Genomic DNA, 10063 nt, shown 5'->3' with positions numbered 1-10063 from the left:
GGGGCGGACTCTACGTTGGTAGATCGAACTTTCATTTCTTCCTTCCATTTCATCTGTTCAAGTAGTCTCCTTTTCAAGTATATACGCTTTGATACCAGACTGGTGTGCATTCTATGCTTACCCAGCGAGCGAAGGAGCGAGCCAATTCCTCTGTTCCGGTAGAGCCAATTCCTTTGAAGAATTGTTTACTTTCTTGTCTTTCCTCCAGTGAACAGAGTGGAAGACCAGGTATCTTCGTAGTTGGCTCTGGAATGATTGCTTGCAGGATTTCATATTTTCCAGTGATCAGCTTAGTTGGAAGAGATAGATAGGAGAAGCGAATGCCAGATGCGCGGTGTGCCAATCAATCCAATTTTGTGAGATCGAGTCAAGATAAGAAGGCAAAATTCTTTGGAGTAAAGTCGCCTGGAAGAAAGAATAGGAATTGATCTAGCTATAGTATAGATAGAGTGTCAGATGAAATGCTTGACAAGGCAAGGAAATAGAACTTCCACATCCTCTGTTCACACTACCTGGATTGGAATTGGTTCTATCGAGATATACTGACTTGAAACAGGAATTTCTTGGTAACTGCTGCTTCTTTGAAGCAAGTGCTTTCAGGTTGGCTCTTCTGATATGTGTATTTGCTACCCATACAGAACAATTTCATTGATGAAAGATGGATGGCTATTCTCCACATTTGCCAGCACAGTGCACTTTTTCTTCTATTTCGTGATTCCTTTCTTTCTGTCGCCATTTGAAAATGGATTTCTCCTCCTGGTTTTAGTCACACACGTCTTTTCCACCTAGGAAGGATGCCCCTACGATCATTCCATGCTCTGCCTTCGCCCGAGCGGTCCCCAGGGAAGGAAGCCAATAATGGGAGTGTCAGGGCGGAACTTCATTAATGAAAGGATTTGCACTGCCCCACCGTGCCGCAGGGACGAACTTCAATAGCCCATCATAGCACTCTCAGTCAGGGGGTTAGGGAACTCTTGAAGATATCGATAGAATAACATTTCTTTTTCATAAGTTTCAGTGGACGCAGAGCCAACAAGTGCAGTTTTTCAGCGTAAGGTCAGGTTACAGAAAGGCCTATTTTGATAAGCAAGGCATTGCAAACAAATAGGTAGAGCAGAGAGCTAACCTAAGGAGCGAGCTTGTTGTAGTTGGTCTAAAGGGGGAAATAAAGGACTGTCCCGCTACTACTTCCTTGATTCCCGGGAAAGAAGGAAGACCGAGGGTAACTAACTCTTCCTTCTGAAAAATCTATATCCCAGCTCGTTTTCATCGAGCCTTCCCCCCGTTTGGAGTATAGCCAAGTGGTAAGGCATCGGTTTTTGGTATCGGCATGCAAAGGTTCGAATCCTTTTACTCCAGAGCATACTTATTCTAGAAAATAGAAAAAGAAAAAGAAAGTCTCATCCCTACCCTAATAAGTAAACGAAAGTAGATTTACATTATTTTTGTATTTCTAGGGGGAATGTTGAGGCAAACTTACGATGCTGACAAGCTGGTTAGGTGCCGAGTTGGATTAGACATCGCAGGTTTCAGTTTAAGAATTGGGAAGAGGTTAAGAACCTAGTGGAATCCACTGCGAGGGGAAGTGCTGAAGTGAAGAAAAGCCCCAATTTTGGAGAGGATTGCATAATTGGAGAGTAGAATTGGAGCAAAGCCGTGATCTGGTAGGCGACTGGTACAAGTGCTAGACTGGAGCTAGACAAGAAGCGTTGAGCAGGAACTTGAGCAATTCCAGAAACCTTAGAAGAAACTGGATATGTGGCAACAAGAAGGGCTTAGCCAGAATCTTGAAACAGGTATGATACCGGCACATATCAGCCTGATGTGATGTACCTGAATTCATTCATGTTCTGTGGAGTCTTTCTTTTAATATTCTTATTTTTTCTCAGTTTAATTAGGAAGCAAATGCGGTTTCAAGATGAACTCAACCTCGAAAAGGAATTCAATTAGCTGTGCAGTTAGCCCTTTGATCTTGAATAATTGGTTGAAATGGATATTGCCTGTCACTTGAAAATAAGGTTGTTTCATTTAGAATTCAGCAAGTTTCTTAGAAAATTGTTGTTAAACAGGTTGACGTTCCACTGGGAATGGAATAACAAAGGCTTTTGGCAGTTTGTGGATCGAGATGTGATTCGCTTTTTGAGTAATAGTTTCTTTCATTTGGTGTGCTCTTCCTGGAGCCGGTAATAGGAAAAATTTGGTGCATTCTACTTTGCTGTTATGGTATTTACAATCCTTGAATTGTTTGAACCTGACTCTCATTATCTGTCTTCATGGTCTTGAGGGTATTTTAGATATCGTGGAGGTAACTGACGATGAATTCGTCTCTTGCCTCACCGATCTGAACACGGAGTTTCCGAAGCTACAAGAGTGCTTGGTTAAACGGTGCCATTAAGTTTCAACTGTCTTTAAACTTACTACTTCAAGTGCAATTATCAACTCCTTGCAAAATTGTTGGCTTTCTCATCTACAAAAGGCAACTCTGGTATTCAAGGAAACATATAATTAGGTTCCACTCACTACGTCAACTAAAGCAACTGCATCTGGAGCACTTACCAGGGAAAATCGAATAAATAATGACGTAGTACGAGGGGATTTTTTTCTCACTATTGCCATCCTGTGTTCAGTTCCAATTTCGTAGTAGGAGACAGACTCAAAGTCAATAGATTCCTGTCCTTTTCTATAGAAATAGGCTTGGTCAAGTGCTTAAAAAAGAGGTGACCCGAATGATTTCAATGAATTGCTATTTGGTCAGATTGGAACAATTGGATTCGAAAGGAAAGAAAGACTGTGAACGAAGAGGGCCGCCCATGATCGATTGGATTCGGCAAATAAAGTAGAGGGCCCGCCCGTGTCACCACCAGTCCACCGAACCAGCTGTAGATCGCTAACTCTCTTGTCGACGCCCGGAACTTATGTACGAGTTAAGAATGAATTGTTCCCGAGTAGAGAGGGCAGGATAAGGATTCAGTAAGAAGGAGAGTCTACTTATGGAAATGCCATCCTCTCTTTCCTCAGTAACGGAGTGACTAGCTACCCCGACTTTTTATTCCAGTTTCATTCTTACTGGTGCAGGAGTCCAAAGTGCATCTTCCAACTCCCTAACTGCGTCTTCCATGAAGTTCGGGAGACCCCTCACGTGCCGCTGCCCGTGAGACTCGCCTTTGTACACTTTGCGCACCGCTTCGACTAGACCCCGCTACTACCTCGTATCCAAATACCTGCGATCTAGCTCATTCTTTTTTAAGCCCTGCAAGCCTAATAGAACCTTGTTTCCTGGGCCAAGTCAGCCTATAAGTAAGTAGGGCTGAAGACAATTTGTTTGTTAGTTTTTCAATCTTCTTCCTTCTATGCTTAGAGTAAGTGGAAATGACCTCCTTGATCAGCAAGTAAGCGAGCGGTAGTTCAGTCTCCGACAAGTGAGGCCGAATAGCCCCAGGTGTCCTTTTCCTTCTAAACTAGCTGCTCTCGCTTGACTCTTCTAGTGAGCAAGCAAACTGGTCGGGGAACAGGGTCAGATCAAAGTAAGGAATGGGAATAGCACTCACTTGTTGAAGGTAAGCCAGAAACAGGGGTTGTCCTCTCCCTTACTTAAGTCCTAGTCCATCTTTTCGTGCCCCAAAGGGGAAGTCAAGCAATAATGAGGGAACTTGACCCACACCTGACGAAAGAGTTTGGTTGCTCGAAGGAAGCAGAAGCAAAACCTGCTTTCTTTCTGTCCCAACCTCCAAGGGTTCCTCCCTGTATGACATAGTCCATTGGATTGGGGCAATGGTACACACCTATGTTTAGTGTCCCCTCTCTCACTTCCTCGTCAGATCCTGGTCCCAAAGGGCAATACATTGAGTCGGAAAGACGGGGGGCTTTCGTAAATTCCATTCTGTAGCCGAACTAGCCCCTGGATCAGCTCTCATAGTGGGAGAATCAGAGTCAAGTTAGGCGCAAAAGAGGGGGTTGACATCATTCGTCATGATTGGATCAATCAGACTCCCCCACAGGAAATGCCAAGGGGTGCCCTTTCTCATTATCATCTACCGCCCATTTCTTCATCATCTGCTGCTGCCTTAAGTGCGTAAAGTAGGCTCAGCTTCTTAGGTTTCTAAATATCTTGTAGTAGCCGAAGGTAGTCTAGTCCGCTTGTTAGATTGAATTGAATCTTATATAACCTAGTAGCTAAAGAGAAAATCATAATAGTCTAAGTGGACCTCTCAAAGGTATAAATAAGTAGACATTAGTCTTACTGGTTCGGTCTTTTTCTTTTTTTGTTATGATGCCCACATTTCATACTTCTCAATTCTTATTTATTCAAGGGTTCGTATGTACTGAGTGACTCTAGGTCTATTCAGATGCAGCTTCAAGAGAGCTTTATTCGGCCTTTGTATGACCGTCTTCCCTTCCTGTCTATCTCCTTCGGTCAGGTAGTTCTGCTTCCGATGCCGGAGGAGCAGGGTGGGATAGAAGGGTAGTTTCTGAGTTCGAGATGTCTGAGCTTGGAGGTTCCGCTTCTCTAATGTGATAATAAAGCAACAAGCAACGCCGCTCCCGTGCGCTCATCCCTTGCTTGTTCTTGAGCGCTAGTCATTCATCCCTAGCTGGGTTCTTGGGATATCTTGATTCTCTTTATGATGATGTAAGGGTCGGCAACAATGAATAAGGAATCGATCGGAAGTTCGCGCCAATCGATCTTCTGTAGGAGTAGGAGGTAGCGCGAATCCCCTCTTTCTTCGTTTAGAAGAGTGCTGGACCTCCACAACGTCAAATCATAGAACACAGCTCCTTTCGGTCGAACCCTAGGAAAGACGACTTTACCTTTTTCGTAGATAGTCTGAGTTCGAGCTACTGTAGTCTCCCCCGTTGACCTTCTTTTTTAGATAGAATCCTCAATGAGTGGAAAGGACTCCCAGACTTGCTCCACAGTACTATACCATACAGAGCCGCGCCCTTGTGATATGATAAGAAGAAAAGGGGCCATGCCGCCCTCTTTTCTTTTCCGCACCAAGCCTTCTTGTAAAATCGGGTGTATAGCTCAGTTGGTAGAGCATTGGGCTTTTAACCTAATGGTCGCAGGTTCAAGTCCTGCTATACCCAAAACAAAAAAAAACCACTCTTGTATTCGTAAGGATGCATAGTAGCCTTCAAAGAGCACTCTTTGGCCTTGAGAAAAGCCCCTTTCTCATCAACATCTCGACTTCGCTCATTGTTTGAGGTCAGTATAAAGGAGATCAGATCTGTCCCGGGAATCGAAGGATACAGAAATATGGAATCGAGCACAGATTATAGGAAACAAGCAAACAGAACAGGTTGGATCCCATCTTTAACTGCACAGAGCAGCAGCCTACTATTGATTGATGATCTTACCTTCCTGAGAGTCGAGGAACAGCAGATGAGATAGCCGAAAGGGGGGACCCCGGGTAATAGGTTTCCTTTTCCGGTTTAGGCTTGAGAGAAATCAGGAACTGAACTGAGCACTCCACAAGTATGGATTGGATTGGATTGTTTCATTCTGATACCAACTTTCATGCTGGAAGATAAGGTTGCCATACTGGGAAAGGGGGAAAGGAAATAGGATCCCCTCTCTTCTCTACAGGAATGAACTTCTCCTCGCTGACCACTGGCACTATACTTAGGTTAGGCGCAATAGGTGACTTAGGTTGGGTTGTCTGGATCAATCCTACAACGAATAGCTCTCTTTCCTTTTAATGGAACACTCACTAGATTCTGCTAAATAAGGATAATTGCAAAGATAAGCCGGGTCATCCGAAAATCAAGGAAATATTTCCTGGATTTTCTGCATGGCATATTTCCTATCATTTCACAACCTACTTTTTTTCTTAGTTAGATACTATAGCACCTTCCCTTCATGGGGAGATGTTTATATACCATCTAAATTCATTCATTCATTCATTACTTACTTGCTCTTCTTTCCCAGTGATCGGAATAGGGATTTCCATGGATTGTAGGCCCTCGATTGTAATGATGGTATCAATGAAAGATGAAATAACATGATACTATTTAAAGCAATGGTTGATAGAGCGAGGTCTAACCTTGATTGGGTAGACCGAGAAGCAAACCACTAAGCAACTGGACTGCAGCCCCGAGAAAACAAGCAGTTCGGAAAAGCAAGTCAGGAATACGGTGGCGATGCAGCAACGATATGCATTCCCGCAAGGGGTAGTGAAAAGCCATTAGGGGGAAGAGATAGGTTTCTTATTCTAAGCCAAATTACTATACCATAAGGAGATTACCATTATGAGATGACACTTGAGAGGGCACTTTAAAGTGATTGAACCCACTTTCCATGTTAGTTTAAGCAACAATATAGCTAGGGACCAAAGTAGTGAAAACGGCAGCTCCATTTTCCAAAACTTTCTGTCTCATAAGACTGTGAAACCACACAATTTGACATTCCCCTTGGGAAATAGGGAAAAACAGGCCCCGGATTCCGATAACTTATGTCTCGCCTAGTGGAAAAGTACACAATTGACTAAGAAGATTGGAAGGTGGTACGAAAATACTCATCGGGTCTTTCGTTCCAGCAGTCATGATATAGCTTCTAGCTTTGACCGCTCTTAAGGTGCCCGCACTCTTGGCTTGAATCGTCGACTTGTGTTTCGGTTTAACCGAAAAGCAGAATCCTATCATTTCACTACTCGACAGAGGCTCCTCATTCATCCATCGGATAGGACGCCCCATCTATGGACCAAGAGAACGAGATATTTACTTTTTTTACATCTGTAACTACATTCTCACATTTCTTTTTTGATCTCATGACTTTTTATGCGATCGAAAAACGAATGAGATCAGAAAGATAGGCGGACGACTTGACCATAAGGTCGGATGTTTCCGTGAGCAGTAAGCAGCGGATCTCCCCTTTTTGGGGGAAAGCTGGTTAAACAAAACTAGGGATAGCTAGCAGGTATTTTCTAAAGGTTCAAAAAGAAGGTATTTCAAAAGGGCTTTGGCAAAGGAGGTTCACCTTGCCTGCTTTCCTTGTCCTCCGTTCATCGATATCCTATACTGGATACCTTTGCCTTTTCCGAGTGGAGGCAGTAGGCTATTCTCGTTCTTAGCTTTATACGCCGAAACATGCCATTGCGTAGGCTCGTAGGCGTAATTCATATTCGTATTTGTTATTGGCGTACGTAATTTCCTTACTACGTCTATCGCTCGTAGGACTATCTCTAAATAGGAATCGTAGTACTCGTATGTACATCTTTCGTATTGTGATAAAGCACCTATGCCGCTAGAAATAGTAGCGCCTTAAAGAAGGCGTTCCAGGTTCTTTTTCCCCTGGTTTGTATCAGAGCTGACCACTGATAATAGGCAAAATGAAACATTTGGTGTGTTTTAATTCATTCTCAATCTTGTTTCCCCTTGCGCTCCGAGGGAAATAAAGGGGAAATCACTGATTCATTTGGAGCTGTTTTCTAACTGACTCATTGGCATGAGAGATTGGATGCGATGCGCCAGTCACTCGTACTACAATGGACAAAGGTCACCGGCAAACGACCGTTCCACAATGGAACTTGGCACTACTGTTTGCCCTAAGGGTCGACCCACCTTTTCAGAGAAACAGACACATGACATCACTATATTACGCATTTTCGAGATAAGAAAGTGGAGAATGCACTCTTCCCTTTTTTTTACATTTTAAACTCATGTTCATGGTCTGTTTTATTCCCAATTGTTGCCCGTGTGAAAAGAAAGAAGAGAAATTGGGCCATGTTTCCCGAGAGAGACTGCCTTCTCTCAGGCCAGCAGTCTTATACTTATAGTCGACTGCTCTATGACGATCTGACCTCTTTCCTGGGCTCTGCTTGCTCGTCTACGCTCCGACCAATTCAGTCAAAATCGAAAAAACGATGTTTCCTTGAAAAAGTCTAAGAAATAGTAGTAGTAGTAGTCAAAAAGTGCACTTTTTCCATATATTTCGATTTATAGGGATCCCTATCTTTATCTCTATCCACAGAGATACCTATCTATATATAGAGAGATTTTTCTCAAAATTGATCTAGACTATCCTCTATCCGGATAGATATGTCCCTATGAGCGACTAGGCCGATCTTTTTTTATATGTTTTGGCCACGTCCGTTTCCGCTCCGAAGAGGAAGGTTTGGATCTTTCAATCTTATGTCGTGAGGGATGTGACCTATGTTAGGTCCATAAGATACCACAGCTTTTAGTGTTCTATGATTCACCTCCGAATAATGAGTAGGTAGTTCGATCCTTTTGATTCTTATCTTCCTAGTAAACGGGGATCCGGAGCAATAGGTCGAATTACTATATAAAGAAGACTTTTCTACAAAAGGACTTATTGTTCGAGTAGGAAGATTTCGGTTTTTCTCCTTCCCTCTTTTCAATAAGAAGAAGTATTTGAAATGAAACAAATTCCTCTTCATTCTGTTGTGCTCAGCGAAGGAACTGCCTAAGCATACTTTTGCGGATCCAAACTTCTTTGTTCTTTCAAAGTCTTCTTCTTGCATATAAGAACGCAACTTTTGCAATTCCTTGGATTTGAGTAGTAAGCGGCATCCGCTCTGAGTTGTGAGTAAGCGGAACCATTCTTTTTTTGTTCTTCTCCAGATTCTGGCCGGTAGGAATTTGCCTCTTCTTTTTCCAACTGATATGGCCGATAGGAATTTGCCTGTGATTTTTCCAACTGATATGTCGATATAGAAAGATCTCCTTATTTCAAAACCGCGGGTTCTCGCGTCATTTTCTTTAAAAGATATTAGATCACCGTGGGAAACTTTCAAATGAGTAATGGTTACCAGTCCATTATTCAAACAAACCCTTCGATGACTTATCGGCTGCCTTGCTTGAGGAAGAGTGTCACTAAAATGGAGACGAACCGGAATCACGTCCGATCTTGTTTCTTGATTGAGTAAAAAAGGGATATATGAAGTTAGTTCTCTTCCTTTGTGCATCTCCCTTATGGGTAAATCCCCATAATAAAGAGACAACTTTCGTGTAGTTTGTGATTTGATGTTACTGTTTCGATTTTCTCTCCGAGAAAGATTTCTTTTAATGAATCTCCTCTTGTTCCTCAATCTTCGGAGAATACAACGTTGGATTAGAGAAAGTTCTCTGTTCCGAACATTTCCTGGAAGTAGACGACACGTTTTAAATCTTAATGCTGGCATGACATATTTCGTTGAATCAGTCTTTTTCGCCACATCGCGTATAAAGGGAATCGAACCCAACTCTTCCACGAACCCCCCACGAATGGCCCTCCCTTAATTCAATGAACTATGAGAATTCCTTTTTTCGTTTTTTTCTTTTCAGTTCTCATAAGTCCTTGATATACTAGCAGAAACTCAATACTTGACCGACTGCGTCACAGTGCTCAGGTAAAGTGGCAGTGGTTGAAAGCGAGCGGAAACGTCAGTGTTTTCTGTGCGTTATGATAGTAGTGGTGAAAGAAAATCCAATTCAAATATCTCAACGTAAAAGGAAAATCGTTTCACTTTGAAAGGAAAGCTAGCTATATGAGATCGAAATCACTCTATCTACGATATTCATTGCACCATGATTGAAGGACAATGAGGGGCAGGTTATATTCCCTTTCTTCTAATCAATTGAGCTCAAAGGCAAAAGGCACTAAAGATGTTTAAGATGTTTCATCAGAATTGCTATTGACATCGACTCGTCCGAGAGATTAGCAAGCACCTCAGGGTTGTGAGAAATCCATCCCCAAAACCCAGAATTGGATCTATTGTTTTCACTTTCTTTCCCAAACAATGTATCTGTTGATACCAGAATTGCTTATATTGCTCGCCCTAAGATGGAAAATGCGATAGAACCCACTTTACATACCTCCATAGGAGGAGATCCCTTAGAAGAGAGTGAAACAGGCAGTACAGCAATTCACAAGCCATAGAGAACGAAACTCGGAAGAAGATCTAGTTTCAAGTCAGCTAGGAAGACCTCTTTCTTAAATTAAAGGGAAGGGGTCCACATAAGCCCCAATTATTCCCTAGCTTGTTAATCCAACATATCAGTTGGCGTGTCTGAATAAGAAAGAGTTGGGCGATGGTTTTAGAAAACCCGAAACTAGCCATGC

At 42.6% G+C, this 10063-nt stretch overlaps 1 non-coding gene and 1 pseudogene across 1 annotated transcript; one reads left to right on the top strand and one right to left on the bottom strand.

Moving 5' to 3' along the window:
• Positions 1 to 5015: 5015 nt before the first annotated feature.
• Positions 5016 to 5088, top strand: TRNAK-UUU. Its single transcript has one exon. It is a non-coding gene; the product is annotated as a tRNA-Lys (tRNA).
• Positions 5089 to 7997: 2909 nt separating this feature from the next.
• Positions 7998 to 9397, bottom strand: LOC119298082 (annotated as a pseudogene).
• Between the last annotated feature and the right edge of the window lie 666 nt (positions 9398 to 10063).

Source organism: Triticum dicoccoides, chromosome 5A (genome assembly GCF_002162155.2).
Source record: "Triticum dicoccoides isolate Atlit2015 ecotype Zavitan chromosome 5A, WEW_v2.0, whole genome shotgun sequence".
Lineage (NCBI taxonomy): Eukaryota > Viridiplantae > Streptophyta > Magnoliopsida > Poales > Poaceae > Triticum > Triticum dicoccoides.
The sequence above is the reverse complement of the archived record's forward strand: the minus strand, read 5'-3'. Positions and strand labels throughout refer to the sequence as shown.